The sequence below is a fragment of the Labeo rohita genome, chromosome 7, assembly GCF_022985175.1.
Source record: "Labeo rohita strain BAU-BD-2019 chromosome 7, IGBB_LRoh.1.0, whole genome shotgun sequence".
In the NCBI taxonomy this organism is placed as follows: domain Eukaryota; kingdom Metazoa; phylum Chordata; class Actinopteri; order Cypriniformes; family Cyprinidae; genus Labeo; species Labeo rohita.
This window is the reverse complement of record NC_066875.1, coordinates 26,410,009-26,431,985: the sequence shown is the minus strand read 5'-3', so window position 1 is coordinate 26,431,985 and position 21,977 is coordinate 26,410,009. Positions and strand designations below refer to the sequence as shown.

General features: G+C 35.9%; 1 protein-coding gene across 1 annotated transcript in view; it reads right to left on the bottom strand.

Moving 5' to 3' along the window:
- adcy7 (adenylate cyclase 7) overlaps nucleotides 1-18,999 on the bottom strand; it is a 52,698-nt gene extending 33,699 nt beyond the window's left edge. The window contains exon 1 of the mRNA XM_051114152.1: nucleotides 18,854-18,999. The gene's annotated coding sequence lies outside the window, so the exon portion shown is untranslated. The remainder of the gene's footprint in view (nucleotides 1-18,853) is intronic.
- Nucleotides 19,000-21,977: the final 2,978 nt, after the last annotated feature.

The window sequence follows — 21,977 nt, the reverse complement described above, 5'->3', positions numbered from 1 at the left end:
GCTAGTCGGTTAAACTTGTTCTTAATACACAGTCTTAAAGGATCAGTTCACTTCCAGAATAAAAAATTCCATGATAACTTACTCACCCCCATGTCATCCAAGATGTTCATGTCTTCTTTATCAGTCGAAAAGAAATTACGGTTTTTGAGGAAAACATTCCTGGATTTTTCTCCATATAGTGGATTTCAATGGTGGCCAACAGGTTGAAGGTCCAAACTGCAGTTTTAATGCAGATTCAAAGGGCTCTAAATGATCCCAGCTGAGAAATAAAGATCTTATCTAGCAAATCGATCAATCATCTAAAAAAAATATATATATATACTTTTTAACCACAAATGCTCATCTTGCACTAGCTCGACTTCACACATTACGTCACACATGACATAGGCGGAAGCACCGACCCAGTGTTTACAAAGCGAATGTGCAAAGAAAGTCAAACACCCTTTACAAAAAAGGTAAAACCACGATGGTGGACAATTTTGAAGTTGGAGGAGAAAATGAGAAATGAGAAAATTTCGCCCTGCCCTATCTTTTTGAACCAGAGTACACAGACGAAGAACTAAACGTGCATGACTTTTCCAACGTCATTATGTAATTCGTGAAAATACGCATCGCAGAGCTAGTGCAAGACGAGTATTTGTGGTTAAAAAATATATACTTTTTTTTGGAAAATGACAGATTGTTTTGCTACATAAGACCCTTATTCTGTGGCTGGGATTGTGTAAAGCCTTTTGAAATTGTACTGATATTGCAATTTGGACCTTAATTTCTTTTTCAACTAAAGAAAGAAAGACATGAACATCTTGGATGACATAGGGGTGAGTAAATCAGGAAATTTTATCAGGAAATTTTTATTCTGGATGTGAACTAATCTATTAATATAGTAGCTATGTTTATGCAACTGGCAGAAGGTCCCTGTTTAGATTTCTGTCTGATTTACATTGATTCTGGAAAATACAATGTCACTTATAACAAAAGAAATACATACCAGATAATTTTTAAAGCTTTACAGCTTTGAATTGTAATTTACTCCAGTGATGCCAAAAAGCTGAATTTTGTACATGTATGTGTATAAAAGAATAGTATTCATAGAATGCTAACTAGATCACTCTCATTATAATAATCAACAAAGCCACCAACACAACACTAGTACAATCTGAACAGTCCAGTTTTGTTGTGAGGAATCCTACACTGTCTATTAGACTAATAGACTGACTAAACGTTTACTGCATATTATTTATACTTCATAGATTATTATCTGCCTTCTTTACACACAATAACTGATTTAGCAGCCAGACACCTCCCCAAGGATTTCTTGTTTACCATTGCAATCTGTCAGCTATTGTCATAGCTGTGCAATTATTGACCTTTATCTTTTACTATCTGCTAAAGTAATTATTCAATATAGTTCGTAAGTAAACATCTGCCAAGAAGAACAATATAAATGTAGGTCAGATGAATCGGTCAGACTGGCAAACAAGTGATTAAAAATGAAGACAATAAGAATATAGTACATAATAATAATAAAAGTACTGAGAAAAGCAAATCCTCAAACACGAACACAAACTGTGTCTTTGCGTCATAGGTACTACCACCCCTCAAAGTGAATAAATCCCCCATACGACGCATATTGAATTAGCACTGATGAGGAAGACTAAGATGACATGGGGGGGAGGTGATTAGATTAGTCAGATGCTATCCGAGGCTGGTTTAGCTAATGACCGCTGCTGTTTGCAGTGTACACAGGAAGTGGAAACTGTCAAAGGCACATGTCCGATTTGAGCACTGTAAATGAATTCTGTCTTAATCTGTGGTTGAAATTCCTCATCTTACAGTACGAAAGTACGAGAACAGCTCTCTGACCCTCCAAAGACAGCAAGGGTCCTACCACATTCAAAGCACAAAAACGTAGTAAGAACGTTGTTAAAATAGTCCATGTGACATCAGTGTTTAATCGTAATTTTATGAAGGTATGAGAATACTTTTTGTGTGCAAAGAAAACAAAAATTACGACTTTAATCATTTCTTTCCTGGGACAGCCTGCCGCTATTATCGAGAGTACTATGATAGATACATGTGGTGTAGATCATATGGGTAAAACCTCGAACCGTACCATTCTCCATACACGGTTCGGCACGCACTTGGACTGCAGTTCAACATAATTTCTGACAATGCATCTGTAACATGGTTTGTTATAAATAACAACACATAAAACAGAGTCGATGGATACGCATTCTGGCTTCCCAATACATTACATCGACAGTGATGAGAAAAACAAAAAAAAACAAAAACGTGGACAACCTCTCTTTGTTCAATGCGAGTGCCGTATGCTCGAATACGATCGAATACGGCATTTATGCCGTCATCACCCGGGTGTTGATAGCGCGTATGCGCAGGTGAGACCTGAACAGCACACATTGCTATCTGTGTTTAAACTAAACTCATTTAAGCCTTGCCACATTAAACATTTAAGAGCCAGAAGACGCAAGCTCGCACGCACAGTAAAATTTGTGAGTGCGCCAATCTGAAGTGCGCGAACCCACGTCTAAAAACGTGCGCAAATATCACCCAGATAGCACACGTATGTCTGCAAGATCTGTTAAAGACCACTTGATCTGGAAAGCATCTGCTGTGTGCAAATATCTGACAGACGTCTGTAAGATGTCAGTTTTACACACATTCTAAATCATAAACTGAAAGGCACTGTTTATTTTATTTCATTATTTCACATGGACTAATTTAACAATGTTCTTACTACGTTTCTGTGCCTTGACCCTTGGTAGGACCCTTGTTGTCTGTGGAGGGTCAGAGACGTTTTAGATTTCATCAAAAATATCTTAATTTGTATCCCAAGATGAACAAATGTCTTATGGGTTTGGAATGACATGAGGGTGAGTAATCAATGACAGAATTTTCATTTTGGGGTAGAACTATCCCTTGCACATTTTGAGTTGAAAGTAAAACAATAATTTGTAGTCTAGTAAACATTTTTGTCTGACTGAAATCATACAAGGTAAGATCATATTTACTGTGTGACAATACAAAAAATGTCAGTCATTGTAGACTTTGCTGTACCATGATTTTCAATACTAAGGCCAAAATTCTTCCTGACTTGGAGGTCTGATCTGCAATCAAAGTGAATGTCTGGTATGGGTTGTGCAATCAGACGGTCAGCTAGTTATTAAATTCAAGAGTTCACCCACTTTTTCCACCCTGCAATGTGAATGTTTACACAGTGCGTTCAATAAAGACATCAAAACGTATCATTGTTTATGTCTTATTTGTTTTAGCAGACTGTGTTTGTCTATAACATCACAAATGCCAAGCAATATTCAGCTTATGACAGTCCTAACTCACATAAATGCACTGACCTGACACATAAAGATTATAAAAACATAACATTCTCTCTGTGAAATATGTAGAGCGTATTCTGGAAAGTAACACTGTACTGCAGGTTCCTTTATTACTGTTTACACAATAACAAAGTGCGTCACGTGAACCACACGATGAGCAGTGGGGCCTACATAATTTTATGGTGACTTTGCAGAATGCAGACTGATTTCTATCAAGAGATCAACTCATCTGTCTTGCATTTCTCTCTCTCTCTCTCTGGTGAATCACAGATGAGGTGTGGTTAATGGCTCCCTGCAGACAGAAACAGTCTCTTTGAAGGAAACATATTCCAGCATCACTCTCATAAAAAGACATCACTGTTATCCTTTGGAAACACAGACAATAGCAACCCTGCAGTGTGAGGGCAAGGTCAAGCTACAAAGGAATCCTGGTAGTGTTGCTCTGGGTGGAGACGTAGTGTGTTTTGAAATTAGCACACCCTTCCTTTCACCTACAGTATGACGAAGTCACCACAATATTGGCAAATGTTCAAAAAAAGCAACATAGAAAAAAATACAGATCCCCTCCAAGATATTTCCAAAAATGTCTCAAGATTTTCATTATATGGACACTTCAGAATATCTGCTTATGTGAATGACATGAGGGTGAGAAAATGATGCCCAATTTTTTATTTTGGATGAATTAACCCTGCTCTAATTCTGGACATCAGTGGACCTCCAATGGATCAATTTCTCATAAACATAAGTTTGGTCTTGATGCATGGAAAGCAAATTATTCCTAGCGTTTTTTAGACTTGAATTGGTACCTGATCCATGTCCAGTAGTACAGCCTACAAAACTGTACTAGTCTCAATTAAATATTTTTTTCAATGATTAATATGCCTGACTGCATTTTCTGATAGCACATGAGGATGAGTACCATGTTTGATTTTGCAGTAGGTGGCATGTAGTCGATTTCAGCATATTGCCTTATCAGGATGGAGTGTTATAACTCTCACATTAAGTGTTGCCAATCTGTTCACAGTTTCACATTTCATCCCATGAGTTAAATTAGTTTTGCAATACAGACACAGTAGAGCAGCCATAAACACTATAACCATAGAAACATATGAAATTGAACATAAAAGGGAAACAGATTGCAACGATTATAATGACCTCATTTGGCTCCACCCTAAACAGCGTCTTCAAACAAATCTGGCCATTCTGCTGTAGGATTCACACAAATCTGCTCTTAGTAAGATGAATATATTGGTAAATACTATATATTTAATTGTGCATTTCCACTATCAGAAAAAAGGTAGGTACAAAGCTGTCACTGGGACGGAATCCTAAGAAACAAAAGCCAAAAGGTAACTTAAGTAATTTTCGTACATATAAATGGTGTGCTACTACTTTAAAGGTACATAGTACATATACAGTATAAAAACAGTAATTTTCAGATTTTTTATGTTTTTTTAAAGAATTCTCTTCGGCTCACCAAGCCTGCATTTATTTAATCTAAAGTACAGCAAAGAGAGTAAAATTTTGAAATATTTTTACTATTTAAAATAACTGCTTTCTGCTGTAATACATTTTAAAATGTAACTTATTCCTGTGTTTCAAAGATGAATTTTTGGCATCATTACTCCAGTCACATGATCCTTCAGAAATCATGCTAATATTCTGATTTGCATCCTTGCTAAATAAAAGTATTAATTTCTATAACTACAATTCAAGCTTTTGTACGGTAGTGTATAATGCTGTAAAAGCTTTTTTTATTTCAGACAAATGCTGATCTTTGGATCTTTCTATTCATCAGAAAATCCTGTAAAAATGTACTCAACTGTTTTAAAAATTGATAATAATAGTAATATAAAATGTTTCTTGAACAGCAAATCAGCATTCTAGAATGATTTTTGTAATGATGCTAAAAAAGTTAAACTTTGATCACAGGAATAAATTAAATTTTTAAATATATTCAAAAAGAAAACAGTTATTTTTTCTTATACAGTAAAACTATTTCAAAATGTTCCTGTTTTTGCTGTACTTTGGAGGACTTTTTAAAAAAAACATTAAAAATCTTACTGTTCAAAAACTTTTGACTGGTAGTGTATACCTATATCATTTTTTCATGCTACACATTATAATGTTGTAATGCCTAAATTCAGCTGTAACATTCAGAATGACAGATTTTTCACATTTTATGTTTTATTCACACAAATATTGCACATGAATGGCATCTCAAATTGTATTTATGAGAAGGGAACTTGAATTTTAGACAAAACACAAGTCGAGTTGTGACACTGGAAGGACCGTGTCAATGTGAAACATGGCAGAAACACTGATCTATAATATAGTTAATATCATAAATCTGTAATCTGTATAGGGATCAGTGAGTGGAAAGCAAGTCTGTAGCAAATGGTGTTAATCACTCTACTTTCATGGTTTGTATTACACTTGGTTGTGATACCACATATAAATAAGTGATAGATATAATATTTTTTAACACTTTGAATTCTGCTGTAGTGTTTTAGGTTTATTGTTCAGAATATATTTCATTTGTTTTGTTTAGACTACTTCCATGTTATGTCTCAGACTCTGAATGCATGAACGCATGTTGTAATAACGAACACACAACCATTGCCTGGAGGAACATGTTTCCCAGGTGCACTTGAAAGGCACCATTATGACAGCTTGCTGAAAGTATCTGCACACCCCACCAGGTCAGACTAGTAAATTACAAATAGACATTCACACTCTCTGCAGAATATCATTAGCTGGGGCGATGTGATGTGTAGTTCAGGTAAGTGTTGCACAGGAGGGCATTATTATCCTCCATCTGAGGTTAGAGTCAGGGCACCCAACCATTCCACACCTCCAATATCTGATTACTGTGCGTGTAATTATACGTGATGTAACTACCGGCGATCTGGTCTTTCTCTTTCATTAGGAGCCACCATCAGGACTAAATGGCTGACTCATCTCACTGTCTGTCTTCCTGCATGTGCACTGATTTTCATTTCTGCCTCCTAAATATCCCCAGATTGCTTCTCAAGGTTTGAGCCTAATGTTTTTCTTGGTTAACAGGGTTACAAATATTAGGGATGTGCAAAAATATCTTTTCAAAATCAACTACTCAGTGGGTTGCCTGAATGACTAGTCAATTAATATAACTTCATTCTTTCATTCTTTCTAGAATGGAAATTAACAGTCAAATTCAGGAGTCTTGAGACTCATTTTGAAAAGTTGGAATCATTGGATAGTTCACCCAAAAATTACCCCATGATTTACTCACCTTTAAGTCATCCTTGATATATATGACTTTCTTCGTTCAGACTAACTGTAATCTCTAACTTTCACTAACTGTTGTACACACATTCATGAGAGAATGGTGTTCCAGCAGATGATGTAGGATGTAGGATGTAGGTGTAGCGTAAGCTCCAGTGAAAAGTGATGAATGTGGAAGCGCAGAGGAGAGAGCAAAACAAACACCAGTCACGAACTTGAAAGCACAAAATGAGAATTTGTAAAGAAAAATGTCGGAGGACTTCGATATAAGCCACGAGTAGTAATCTTGTTCTGTCCCTATATCCGCAAGAATTTACTCTAGGCTCTTACCAACACATTTTGTGTCTAAAACATGAGATGCAGTGCTTAGGAATAGTTCTAAACAAGCGCAGCACAGAATGCCATGTTGCCATCAAATATAAAATTTGCCATGCCAACCTGCTACTGTAAACAAAACTTTTGCCCCGCCTCCATGGTCTTCTGATTGGTCCACTGTTTTGCAACTGGCATTGATGAGTTGCGCTGCATGTAAAAGTTGAAATTCTGTTAAAGGAATACTCCACCTTTTTTTAAAACAGGCTCATTTTAGGCTCAAAATTGCAACTTTTAATTTTCCGTCAGTCTTAGTACACAATGTAACTACAGAAGAGTCAAGTTTGAAATAGGAAAAAATATCGAAAATCTTTGGTCATTTTGAGGTCACGCGCGAGACACTGCACACACACCAAAAAAAAAAAACCTACGGTCATGTCCATATAGCGCAAACTACACACATGGTAGTATGTTTTTTAAGGGGAAAGTATTAACAGGATTAAAAACTACATCAGTTAGAGGTTCTGAATTTCAGTTTCAATTACTTTTAAATTAGTCATCCAGCTCTACTTGCCAGACTAGCATATTCTCACCAGAGCTTGCGCTATGCCTACATACTACATCATCCACTGGAACACCACTCCTTTGTGAATGCAAGTACGACAGTTAGCGGAAGCTAGAGATTACGGTTTATAAAGTTTTAAATATGGATGTTTTTCTTATCCAAACACATCAATTCTATTCAGAAATCCTTTATTAACCCCCTGAAGCCATGTGGCATACTTTTTATGATGGATGGATGCACTTTATTGGACTTCAAAATCTCAACAGCCATTCACTCTAATTATAAAACTTGGAAGAGCCAGGACATTTTTTTAATATAACCCCGATTGTATTTGTCTGAAAGAAGAGAGTCATATATACCTAGGATGGCTTGAGGGTATGGCTGGGTGACAAAAGATTAAAATCTCAATTTTTTTCAGAACGTTTGACCGATTCTTGAAAATGTAACTAAAAATGTAACTTGTAAAATGTAAAAAACAAGTAACTTTCTTTTTTAACCCTCCAAATGACTTGTTAAATATCTTTGCAGAAAAGATACAACTACATCTTGTACAAACTTGTCTTATACATATTATATATTCAGAACTAATACGAGGAAATAGCTATAAAAAACAAAAATCTCAAAAGTCAAGGTAATTCAAATTCAAAATGACTGAATGACTATTATTAACTATTAATCTTCTGTAAAAACAATGAACAGCAGCTTTCAGCCTGTTGTCATGATGCAAACATGACACACAGTATCAGACATACAGCAGCAGTTCTTCACAGGTTTTTTATTTGCTTGCGCTGCTTTTCCATAGTTTTCTCTATGCAAACATGGATGCGTTTAACTGTTGCACTCCCGTCTCTTGCAGCGTCTCATGCATGAAACAGCATTTCAAAAACACAGCACTCAAATTAAAAGAAGTTCGCTCCCTTCTTTTTGCATGTTTTTCCTATCCACTGTCCACGTCGGATCTTTGTCAACACAAAAGCACATTCTGTGTGAATTGCACCTAGTGATATGAGCACGTCATAGGTGAGCGCGATTAATCACGTGCGCTGACATGTGGTTGGATCATTCTTTTGTCTTTATTTTTAACACTGGCATTATGCCAGGCATATTGTCAAACTGTCTAATTCTAACATTTGGTAACACTTCTATTCAAAATCACGATTCCTTGATTTCTAAAGAATAAAATCGTGGCAAAACATTACATTCAGCACAACGCAATGCCAAAGACATGCATATTCATGTATTTGGCTGTAGCAGTTGAAAATAGTTGTGCCGTGGAAAACGTGGAAACCATGAGACGTCTTTTTCAGGAATCTTTCATGAATACAAAGTCCAAAAGAACAGCATTTATCTAAAATAGACATCTTTTGCAACATTAGAAATGTTTTCGCTGTCATTTTGTCAATTTACGGCATCCATATTTAATCCAAACATATACGTTAAACAAACCAACTATAGTTGGCAGTTGGACAGCTAATCCATTAGTCCATTAGTATCATTGTGACTTATGCCAACTTAACACTGACTGTTCAGCAGAAAATAAATGACAGGATATTCTGCTTTAGCTTTAGCTAACTCAGAGCTGCTAGAAAAAAAGCTCATTCCTTGTGTTACTCCATGTATCAATCGTTTTCATTCTCTCCCTTTTCTCCTCCAGTCAATGAAAGCAGCCGTTGTGTCAGAAAGTGGTGACCTGGTGTTGCATTACGCTGTTGCAAGTGTGCGTGTGTGTGTGCGCAGAATCAACAGTGTTTTTGCAGGTGTGTGCATCTGTGTGGAGCTATGCAGGAACATTCAAGCAGAAAGTATAAGTCTGTGTGTTTCCCTTCATGATATTGTGATTCACTCCCTTCTTCTGTGGACAGATACTGCAACACACACAAAAACATACTGTATCAGTTTAGCCTTTATTTATGTAAAAAAAATACTAGATCTGTGACTGATGTGTGTGTGAGGGAAGCGGAAAGGTTGATTATTAGCTAAGTGGAAATGGCTATCTTGTACATTAATCATCTCCTTTAACACCCTTTTTCTGGTTATTCTCTAACTCCCACTCACACACAGATATATGCACCAATACACTGAACCAGCAAGATCAGAAACTAAAAATGTCAATTTCTTCCTTCAAATGTAAAGAACCTTTAATGACCATTACTGAAAATCCACAGAGACGCTACAGCATGATATCATCTCCAAGCTCATGTTACGAAAAACTCAGATCATCATACGCTTTCGCAAAGAAACACACGTCAACATTTTAACCTTTAGCTACACACATGCTAGGTGATGATGTGAAAGACGCGGCGTTAACACAGAGCTGATTTTGTATTGTTGTGGTGATAAAAGCGGTCGGACTGAGTGGGCTCTAGAATAATAAGTCGATGAAATACACAGCACACACAAATGCAGAAGAGAGAATCCACCATTTTCTGAGCAGAGAAACTCTCATCAAGGACAACCTTAGATGTCTACTCAATCTAACCACACACCAACCCATTTCCTTAGCAACCGTGACTCATTTCCCTAACTACAGGGCTGAAGACAGTGCAGTACAGGCAGCAGAGCAGCGAGGTACATCGCTTCAAACAACAATGAAGCTTTTCTCAGAGATTTCAATAGAGAAGGACTGTCGTTTTCTCCAGCTCTGCAATTCACTTGTCACAGTACAAAGATAAGTGTGTCTCAGACGTGTCATGTGACAAAAGACCGGAGCACCTGGACTCCTACAGAGCACAAACACACAGACTCTATCATTGCTTCTGGCCTTCAGGTGCGTTCAAACCTACACAGGCTCCCCACCGCTTCGAAATAAAAAAAACAGAATAAACATGCTAAACCTGAAAAAGGATGATTTAAAGAAATGATTTGCCTGAAATTAAAAAATAGACCTTACATGGATTAAAACGAGGCTGTGAGGGAGACTTTACAATGGTACATGCTCTATAACGGGACTAGATTTCCACAATGGTTTCATGGAGTTTTTGTAATTGAAAATTTTGGAAAGTAGTTTCATCAACCCAACAATCAGCATCTTGTTAAACAACCCATTAAACGCACTGTACTTCAACCCATCACAGCATCGTTTTCATTCCTGTCAAACAATAAGAACACCGCTAACCTGACTAAAGTCTATTTTTTGGAGCCATTTAGCATATGTGTCATTATTCACTCATGTCATTCCCAAACACTCATTTTTTTCTTCTGTGGAGCTCTAGAACATATCTGAAGAATGTTTTAACCATCTTGTCCATACAATGCAAGTCAATGGGGTCCAAAACAAGAAGTGAATAAATGATGGCAGGATTTAAATTTTTGAGTAAACAAAAATTCTCCTTTCTTCTAATATAAAGAAAGGGGGAAAAATGCATTGTAGACAACAGGTTAGGTTTCTCAATAAACAGGTCTCTTCATAATCCACACCATTCAGTAGAAAGAATTTCAAAACCAGTCTACGAATATTCAACCGTTACAAACACACCCCAGTCCAATTCCACATAAGCATAATAACAAATGCAAAACAATGCAAAAGCATGCAACAACGGGCTGAAGACAACGGAACCGCCGCGGCGACACACCCTCTATACAACGCTTTACATAAGCACCTGAAATACCTTTCAACAGCAAATGATCTTCAGAAAGACCTTCAAGTGTCACATCCACTTTTAGGACAAAGAGACAAGAGCGTGAAGAGGGTCAAGAGCGGGAGAACTTCCACACAGTCCACACTGCACAGGGATAACGTCCACACCTCTGCGTCTCAGGATGAGAGCGCATGTGAAAGAGAGTCAGTGAAAAAATGAGAAGACAAGGCTAGACAAAACATTACATCAGTGCTACGAGCAAACACACACTGCGAAAGAATGTTCAGAATACGTGTGACAGATACCGCTTCTCCACTATATACTATAATCATAACATTTTTGACATTATCATCTACTGTCTGTTTATATGCAAGCCTTGTGGGAGACGGAGAGGGTTTTGGGGGTTTGCGGGAGGGGATGGGCAGAGAATATGCAACAATTAAACAGACCGGTGCGGTCCGGCGGATGAGGGTAAAGAGGGAGGGAGGAAAAACAAAATGAGAGAATAAGAGAGGGATTACAGGAAAGATACCATAACAAAGACAACAGATATGCTTTTCTATCAGCTCAAGCGTGCTTTATATGAGAGGATCAGATGGTAAGACGGCAAATGAAATCACCTCTTCATCTCTCACAGGCCAAAGATCTGAAACAACCTTGTACGATCACAAATCCTGATGAACTCTTTGAAGTATTCAGCCTCATATTAAAGTCTCTTACATAGTGTATCACGACCTCAGATGTGGATTTTCAAGAGGGTAGTATTACATAAATGCCATAGTTCTTTTACGTAGTCAAGCTCACAGAAATACAGAGAATATCAGGCTTCTAGAAAAAACTGCACTAATGTGTTTTCATTGCATCAGAGAAAACAGAGTAGCATGCAACACTTTTTGCACATCTTGCATTTTCTCTTCTAGAGAGGGTTTTCAAAACACGAATTTCACAATGACACTTCTGTTTTGGTCAGTCTAGTGCAGCACACATGCTTAAAGTACAGATAAACAAATGAGAGATCATATGATGATTTAACCTTTCCTGTCCAGTCTTACTGGAATTCAGTCCTCTTTCTTTGTCAGACATTTCTGAAGGTTATACAAAAAATGCACTAAAGATATCAAAACAACACACACATACACTACTGTTCAAAAGTTTGGAATCAGTAAGATTTAAAAAGATTTCATTCAGCAAGGATGCATCTTTTTTCTAAAGTGAAAGTAAAGATGTACATTGTTACAAAAAAATCTATTTCAAATAAATGCTGTTCTATTGATCTGAAATTCCAATTTTTACATATGAAACAACTCAACTGTTTTTAACAATGAATAGCAAATTAGAATGATTTCTGAAGGATCGTGTGACATTGAAGACTGTAGTAATGGCTGATTAAAATTCAGCTATGCCATCAAAGGAAAAAAAATTATTATTATTATTATTATTATTATTATTATTATTTTGTTTTATTAATTTGTATTGCGCTTTTCACAATACAAATCGTTGCAAAGCAGCTTTACAGAAAATTAAAGTTTCTACATTATATTTAGTAGTTCCGGGGGTGGGTAAAATTACTTTTTTTAATCAAATAAATGAAGATTTGGTGAGCCAGAGACTCAAAAACATTTTAAAAAGTCTTTCCAATTACAAACATTTGAATAGTGGTATGTATACATACATATATATATATATATATATATATATATATATGTGTGTGTGTGTGTGTGTGCGTGTGTGTACTAAGCTATCAAGACAGGGACATACCATAGACTTCTACTGTAAAAACTAATTTTCCTAATTTAAAACAAACCCTAAAAATATATATGTTTTTATTTTAAAATTAAATATTTTAAATAAAAAAAATACTACTGTAAAACAATTAATGTTCTAATAATTGATTCTACAGTTATTATAGTATAAAAAGTGTGGTACAAAATATTATATATATTTCATATTTTTCACAAGGAGGTTAGCTAAGGCTGCCCACACACTGGCCACAGATTTTAAAACCGTTTTTAAGCCCGATTTGCTCCCCTGAATGACTGGGGGAAGGCATGACCCGATTCGAGGGCTGCCGCAAACTATGTTTTGTCCAAAAAAATTGTCTTTATTTAGGGTTGCCAGGCTTTCACAACAAAACCCACCCAATTGCTAATTAAAACTAGCCCAAAACTAGCCGAATCGCATTCCCCTGATAAAAATCGTTCCAGGGGGTAAAATACATTTTCTGGTAAAATTCAAATTCCAAATATGTGGGCTAAATATCACATTATTGGGGTTGCTTCAACCTGTGGCAACAGTGTTAAAGTAGGCCAATTTTGTGGGAAAAAGGTGGAGTTGGCAACACTGCCTCTATTGTGTGATGTCATTATGGTTATTTAACTGTTACCGATCGAGATGGAGCATCCCCGAACTCAAACTGTAAATATCAAACGTGTAAATATCATGTTTCTATAGCTGAAACATGCCATGAAAGTAGATTACTGAGAAAAAACATCACCCATATTCTATTTTTACTGTTTTGTTTTTCACCTTACAACAGAACACACGCCAGGAGAGCCTGCTGACATCATTGATTGTCCTCCATGTTTTTCTTCTCTAGTCAAGTTTGATCTTGCAAGTCTCCGTGAGATCTTGTGTCACTGTGAAATTGTTTCTACAATCAACAAGCGTGTGGTCTCGCAGTCTGGTCAAATCATCTAATGTGCGTGTTCAGAGGATTATAGGGCTAAAAATCGGTTCAAACCGTCTTCATGTCTGTGGTCTCCCATGGTTTTAAAATCGGTTAGGATTTGAAAATCATCTAGTGTGTCCCAGGCCTAAATTGGACAAAACATCTGGGGACAATTTTAGCCAAGTAAAACACACAAACACACACAGGAGAGCCTATCAATCACCTGATGGCACTGAAGTGTTTACAATTTGACTCCTGCTAAGCTGAACGCCTTTTCAAGAGATGGCTGCTACAACTCCTCGACACATTTTGAGCACACAAGTGTGAGATCTCGTTTTAACACTGAGCAACTCAAATAGACAAAATCTAAAATAGATCATATAGCACATGCTTCACTGCCCACAAAGCCAGAGCAGTAACAGACTGCACTGAGGGGCAGCAGGTTTGACCTTCTGAGTGACAGTCAGTAACCTTTTGTGGTAGCCATGATCACACTACATGAACTGTTTGCTTAAGATTTAATACAACAGATGTCTGTGATGCTGTCACTGTACCTCAATCGAGCGATCTCTCTTCATCTCCCTCTCTACATGCTCTGTGTTTGTCATATGTGTGGTAAGGTTAGATTGCTGCAGATGGACCAGCGCGTCAGTCAAACAGCGCAGCAGACCACAGCACTCTAAGCCAAAGCACAAGAATGAACTGCCATATCAAATATCTCACTGAAGACTTTAAAGAGCAGCTTGGCACCACTCCGTCTGTTATTGGTTAGGTGATTACATTACTGGATGGATTGATTTTGTGTAATTGGCTATAAAAACATGGATGTGGTGAGGGGATAATCAATGCTCACCAACTCATCATAACGTACAAAGCATCTTTACAGCAAAGGTAGTTCTGTCCAGCAATAAACCTCAAGTAGTGCTAAGTGATTTTTCTGATTATATATATATATATATGTTACAAAAATATTACAATTAGGCACACTGACAATACATCAAGGATAACAGTTGAGAGGAAAAAAAAAAGGTTCAACCGCATGACAATGCACCTGATTAGGGTTAGTTACCCAAAAATGAACATTCTGTCATCAATTATTCCAAACCCGTAAGACCTTCATTCATCTTCGGAACACAAATTAAGATATTTTGGATGACATCCGAGAGCTGACCCTGCATAGACGGCAATGCAACTGAATGCAATCCAAAGATGAATGAAGGATTTATGGGTTTGGAATGACATGAGGGTGAGTAATTAACAACAGAATTTTCATTTTTGGGTGAACTATCCTTCTAAGACAAGTTTGTACATTTTGTGCCTTCATATTTCATACATCTTTTCTGCAAAAATATTCAACAAATGAATTTGTTTCACATTTACACAATGTTGACCACTTCATGTGTGGTGCTCTTGGAATAGAACTTTATTTAACCAGGTGGTTTTGCAAGTTTTTAATAATGAGAATGTTATTTAAATCAAGCTGTAGTTACATTTGACTAGTCAAACATTCAAACAAAATCAAGATTTATATTTGCCATATGGCTCAGCCCTTAGAAAACTGTAAAATTCCCTTAATACAACATCAAACGTCTTAGTCAAAAAATGGAATCATTCATTATTTTTTATTATTATTATTAACAATTTAGTTGCTTAAGAAAAAAAGAAAAGAAGCAGGAGTAAGCTGAGAAAGTCACATCCTGATAATGCACCACATTCCAATTAGTGGAAGAGGCATGGCTTGTGTGGATATGTGGATGGTCAGCTCCACAAAATCTCCACAAGAGGAAGGGAGTGTGCAACATATGGAGCAGGGGAGGGAAAAACTCAAGGGACATCAGAGAAGAACATCCTAGACACACACACTTTAATGTTTAACCTCTCTTCTATATTTATAGATCTCCAGCATTAGTGAGAGCGAAGGGTGGAGAACACGTCAAAGGTCAAAGGGGGTCCATGTGCTTCTCAAATTAAAGATAAGTAATCTAGCAGTTCTCCATTGTCTTGGGAAGTGACTGTGTGTGTCTTTTAAAGTAAGAGAGAAGACAGTCATCTTGGCTGTCAACAGTCTCGCAATATTCAAAGTTGGATAGATAGATAGATAGATAGATAGACAGATAGATGGATAGATGGATAGATAGTTAGTTAGACAGACAGACAGTAAATGTATTTAAAGCTTCTAGACATATACAAAAATGTTTATATTGTTACTAATTTATAGAATATACTACATTATTATTTAATCAAAAAATCTGTTGTAATCAACATTTTTAAGAAATGTGACAGAAAGGGTTTACTACTACAGATTGCTATTAGACAATACTGTACCAGAAGCTCACGTAGCACTGAGATTTTAGAGGAAATATGTAGGCAGCCAGCGAGTCCTTCATACTGTTAAAAAAAGTTCTTACTGTAAATCGAAGAGGCAAACTACAAAAATGATCATGCAACAACCAATGGAATTGAATGGCAGACGTTGTAAGGTCCAATTTGGAAAAGTGCACTAATGCTTACCCGTATATTTTAACTCATACATGTAAACATTACCAATAGTCTGACCATAATGCTTTAGCATGTTTGATGTGAGGTTATAATTAAGCGTAATATCTGTAAGTAACACTGTCTGCCTCTCACCTGCTTTCCACAACCAGACAGAGTCTGATGCCACTCTCAGTGAACTCAATAAACTCTGTTCAACACTGCATAGATGCCCAGAACAAACAAATCCGGTAAATACAACACAACAACAACACCTTTGGGTGGTATACCAATCAGCATTGGACATACGCTACATACAATTTGTGTATATATGGTTAAGACTCCTAACTGCCATTTCTCGAAAATGAATACAAATCTTAACAGGCATCTCATGTCAAACTGAAACCTACAGATCTCACTCTCATAGATATTTATAGATCGCTCACTCTCAAAATGAAAGCACACTCCTGTGTGCCATCAACCAGGACAATCAATGTCCCATTAATCCATATAAGGTGACATTAAGCAGCTAATTTAGCACTTGCTAGCATATTTCTTGCAAAAACATGAGTGAGCTGTCAAGTCCAAAAACTCCACTCAAAAGACATTGACTGAATATTAGCATGAAACAACTGCGAGTTTACGATTTTAGTTTTTAAAAATCAACTTTAATTTTGCCAATAGTGATTAACAACCAAAACCAAAGAAATAAACAATTCCTTTCAGTTGCTACAATGTAAAAACACTGTTTTTTTTTAAATACAGGTTAACAACATTAATGTTCTGTTCCATTAGATGACTGTGCATGAAACCAAAGATCAAAGATTTTTGTCATTTTCAGAATCATTTCATCGACCATGAACTATTATGAGTGGAAGAGTTCATCTGTACAGTGCTGACTATGGCGGCCAAGTCAGATTCTGTACTGCAATGTGTGATGGTGAGATCAGACGTGTGACCTTTGAAACATCAGTCACTGTTAAAAGCACATGCACAAACAAAATGTTTAGTTTACAACATTACTTTGTTTTCGAATAAATTAAGCAATGACTGATTTAAACTCATCATACTAACCTGTTACTATGCATAAAGTGGACTGTGAAGTGCTGGAACCAGAATATAAAAATGCCTCTTCTGCTTCAAACTTACCAAAATTAAAAACAAGCTAAACAACAGCTCTGACATGATAGCAAGACCTTTATTTATACAGTCCTTTTTAACAATTAAGATTAACATTAAAAATACTGAAACACTAATATACGTGGATATTATATTTATTCTTACACTTATTTGCAGCAATTTACAGAAAATTGAGATGATGCTACTTCTTCAGTCATGGAAGAGTTCCCACCCTTTATGACCATAACTTTTCCAATCGTTCATGCCTAGTTTTTTTTTTTTTTTTTTTTTTTTTTTACAAGTCTTAAAGATTGCTGGAGCAGATCACCACAAATGTACAAAAGCTTCCAAAAATAAATAAATAAGTACATTTGTGCACACATGAAGGATTCACTTTCTAAATTACCTTATTAAGTACCTTATTAATAGGTTACAACCTATTATAACTATTTTTTCACTATTATTTTTCCAGGCAAAACAAATTTCCATGTCTTCCATTACCAAGAGAAACCTGCTTGCTACATACTGTACTCTTGAAATCAAATACAACAACATTATAAAACAAACCACCCCATTGTCCGTCAGTCATCAGTCAAATCGTTGCAACAGTAAGAATTTCTTGGAAGACAAGGTAACCGTGCGTTCAACATCACTGTAAAAGGCACAGCAGCAATGACAAGATGTCTAATAGCATCTTCACCCATCCAGATGTTGCTTCAACAAGCTTCTTCGGGTCTACAGGTCTTCTACAGCTCATTCTAGCACTACTAGTAAAAGTTCCACTGAATTCAATGAATTCTACTCGGTTTAAATCCACATGAGGTTAATTGTTTGCCTTGAGACGGTAAACCCAGTGGTTTTGTTTGCTTGCATATGATGTGTACTTAGATTCATGCACACTCATATATTCAGTTCCTGTACAGAAAGCATTTATGACAAAAAGCAAACCAGTTACTTCCACTATCTAGCAGACACTGCCTGAAGATTGCGGCGTCAGTTGTATTGATTGTATTTGAAATAAACCACTATCAGGTTTACTGTACACCATATTATCTGTTTTCAGAAAGATTTTGGTCCCCAATGACACCTCAGTAACGCTACCATACATGTAACCCCAGTTTCGCAGGACAGTGCTAGTGAAGACGTGTTTGAGCTATTTCTGATAGTTCAAAACAAAAGAGACAAAAACATTTCATGTCTATTTCAAGGCACTTTCAACTCTTTCTATAAGACCGGGCCACATTCCTTCCACATGTATTCAGTAATACAGGAATAATACAGATCTTCAGTCAGGAATGTTTACTCATTCTCTCTGAGCCGAACTGATGCGCTAAAGACTCGAACCCAGGCAAATAGAAAAAAGCACTCATTTAACCGAAAATGTTAATACCTCACTTACTATAACAAAACGTAACGAATAAACAAAGAACATCTCTGTTCGCTCAGCTTCCCTCGAGAGTCCAGGTAACTGAACTCCACAGGTATTAAATCCGCTGAAGTGAGAAACTTCACTCACCTGGCCGCCGTCGTCGCGTACTAAACTGTTGTTTGCTGCAGAGACCCACAGCGGTGAGATACATCTGATTTTGACCCTTAGTTCCGTGTTTGACTGTGTAAAATCTTGTCTAACTGTCTCTCGCTGAGGCTCGAGCTCAAGCGGCTCGATCACACACTGTGCACGCGCTACGGAAACTACCGCGCGGATCACGTCTGCTTTGCGCGCGCCTCCCCGCGTGCAGCAAAAACAAGACTGTAAAGGATGTACTGTTTCTGTGAGACATGAACTGTGAGAACTGGCGATTACATGCTGTAAATGTCTTCTTTTAAAGAAAGAAAAAGGACTGTGTAATGTTTGTCTGTGAAACAAAATTTTAATGTGTCATTTGTAAATAAATGACATTGTTTATAAACAAAATATGAAAAAATGCCCAGAGTTTTCATATTATTATATTTTTAACAAAAAATAAATGGGGTAAAATGCACCCCAGTCTGACAAAGCAATTTGCTTTATACATTTACAGCAAAATCAGGCAGTTTTAGGATAAAATTTAAAAGAATATAATTAATAATTATGAACTACAAAATTATAATATCCTATTTGTGACCCTGGAGCACAGAGCCAGTCTTAAGTATCACGGGTATATATGTAGTAATGGCCAACAATACATTGTATGTCTGCCATTCATGATAGATTTTTCTTTTATGCCAAAAATCATTAGGATATTATGTAAAGATCACGTTCCATGAAGATATTTTTTTTTAAATTTCCTACCATACAGATATATAAAAAACTTAATTTTTGATAATATGTCATATGTAATATGCATTGCTAAGAATGTAATTCGGACTACTTTAAAGGCAATTTTCAAAAAAAAAAAAATATTTTTTTTATTTATTTATTTGCACCATCAGATTCCAGATTTTCAACTACACTGTAAAAAATAAAAAACACAATTTGTTGAGTCAGCTTAAAATAATTTGTTACCCTGCTGCCTTAAAATTTTAAGTTCAGTCAACTAAAATAAGTTTAGTCAACTTGAAATGTTAAGTTGTACTAAGTAACAACTAAGATATTTGTGCTTGCTAAACTTAACAGATGTGTAAGTAACCCAGCTGCCTTAAATTTTTAAGTTGATTCAACTCAAATATCTAAGTTGTCACTTAGTATAATTAACATTTCAAGTTGAATAAACTTTTTTTGAGTTGACTGAACTTAAATGTTAAGGCAGCCAACTTACAAATTATTTTAGGTTGACTCAACAAATTTTTACAGTGTAGTTGTGTCAGCCAAATATTGTCCTATAGCTTATTTACCACAAAGACTAGGTTTGAAAAAAAAAAAATATCATTATGAAAATACTTTTTTAAGAAAACTTAATTCTGTAAAATATCAACTGTGAGAATTGGTGATTGCATGCTGCAAATGAAAAAAAATAAAAAAATAATAAAAATTATTTACCCTGTCCAAACAATACAAACACAATTAAGGACTGTGTATTTTATTTCTGTGAAACAAAAGTTGAATGTGTCTAGAATAGTTATCATAGTTTTAGTGACAATGACATCAGTTATAAACCAAGTATGAAAAATGACCAGAGTTTTTATGTTATTAGGCATGTTATTAGAAAATTCAATTAGTACCAAATTAGGACCACGGGTGTGGTAAAACTAAGGTTTGACTAAGCAATTTTCTTTATACAGTTACTGCAAAATCAGAGTATAAGGCAGTTTTAGCTTAAAATTAAAAAGAATATAATTAATAATTTTTGTTAGCTGATGCTAACTGGCTAGTTAACTAGCTACCTAACTTGAGGTCATTTTTAAATATAAAATCCAAATATTTTTATTCAACCAACTAGTTAGAATACATTTGATAGAAAAACAAATGATTTGATGTTCAGAACAGAGTAACTACAGTAATTAAGCCATGCCCCGGTGGCCTTTTAACCCACAGACTAGGTTTGAAAAAACAAAAATTATCATTATGAAAATATGATTTTTTTTTTTCTTAAAAGAATTCAGGCCTTACTATTCTCATATAATATATAACTGCAAAGTTCTACAAAACAGCAAGCTTTAAAACACCTTTTTCTTACTGTTGAAAATTAGATTATTTACTGTGAAATCCATTTGCTCTCAGGTACATCACCAGTGGAAGCTTGAATACTTCTACATCACTCTTGTCAACATAGTCCATAGTTACAATACAAATTTATCTTGAATTTATCCAGTGCTTACACTGGGAAAAACAGCATTCCCCCTTTCTACCCCAAGTGTCCATTTTTGTTTAATGAATGTAACAGTGACTTTTTCCCTTTGCGTTACAAGCATGCATCTGCAAGAGAAATGAATGTAAATTGTACATATAACACATCTACACTGCTGATTTTAAAGTGCATTTTATTATTGTAGAATACAGATCTTCCTTATGATTGAGTCCAAAATTGAGCTTTATTCCCTTTTCATTCTCACAAAAATATACAAAACATATTGATGTCTTAATAGTAGCCTATAAGAGCTAATAATATGAGTGACACAGCCTCAAAACAATGACTCAAAACAATCTGTTTTCAAAATAAAGATCAACCATGAAATATTATATAAAAAATAATAAAATATATAATTGTTTATGCATATTCAATATTCGCTTATTTTTGGGATTACCAGTTTTTAACATAAACGTGACTACTGAGAAGTCAATAGAAACATTGTGAAAGTTGCAGTTCTGTGCTTTGTGCATATCAGTGAACCAGCTGCAATAGCCTACACTTCACAGACAGGCACTACAAAGTAGGAAATATACAAAAAGTAGAATGAAACAGTATCTCTGCCTTTTTTTTTTTTTGATTATTTGGTGACTCGGATTTTGGAAAGTGTGATATGACAATTGTTCCCAAACCACTGCCATATTATCTTCATATATATACAAATAAACCACAGATCATATAAATAGCAAAGTATTATATTGGCATGCCAAAGACAATAGAGATGAGGATAAGGTAAATGTCTGAGTCTGTCTAGGTAAATGTCAAAAAGTCCCACCTGGACAAATGCCAAGCATCGTTAGCTCAGTTCTTCTGCATCTTCCACAGTCAAAGAGCACAATTAGAGGCGGGATTTTAACACATTTAAGATTATCA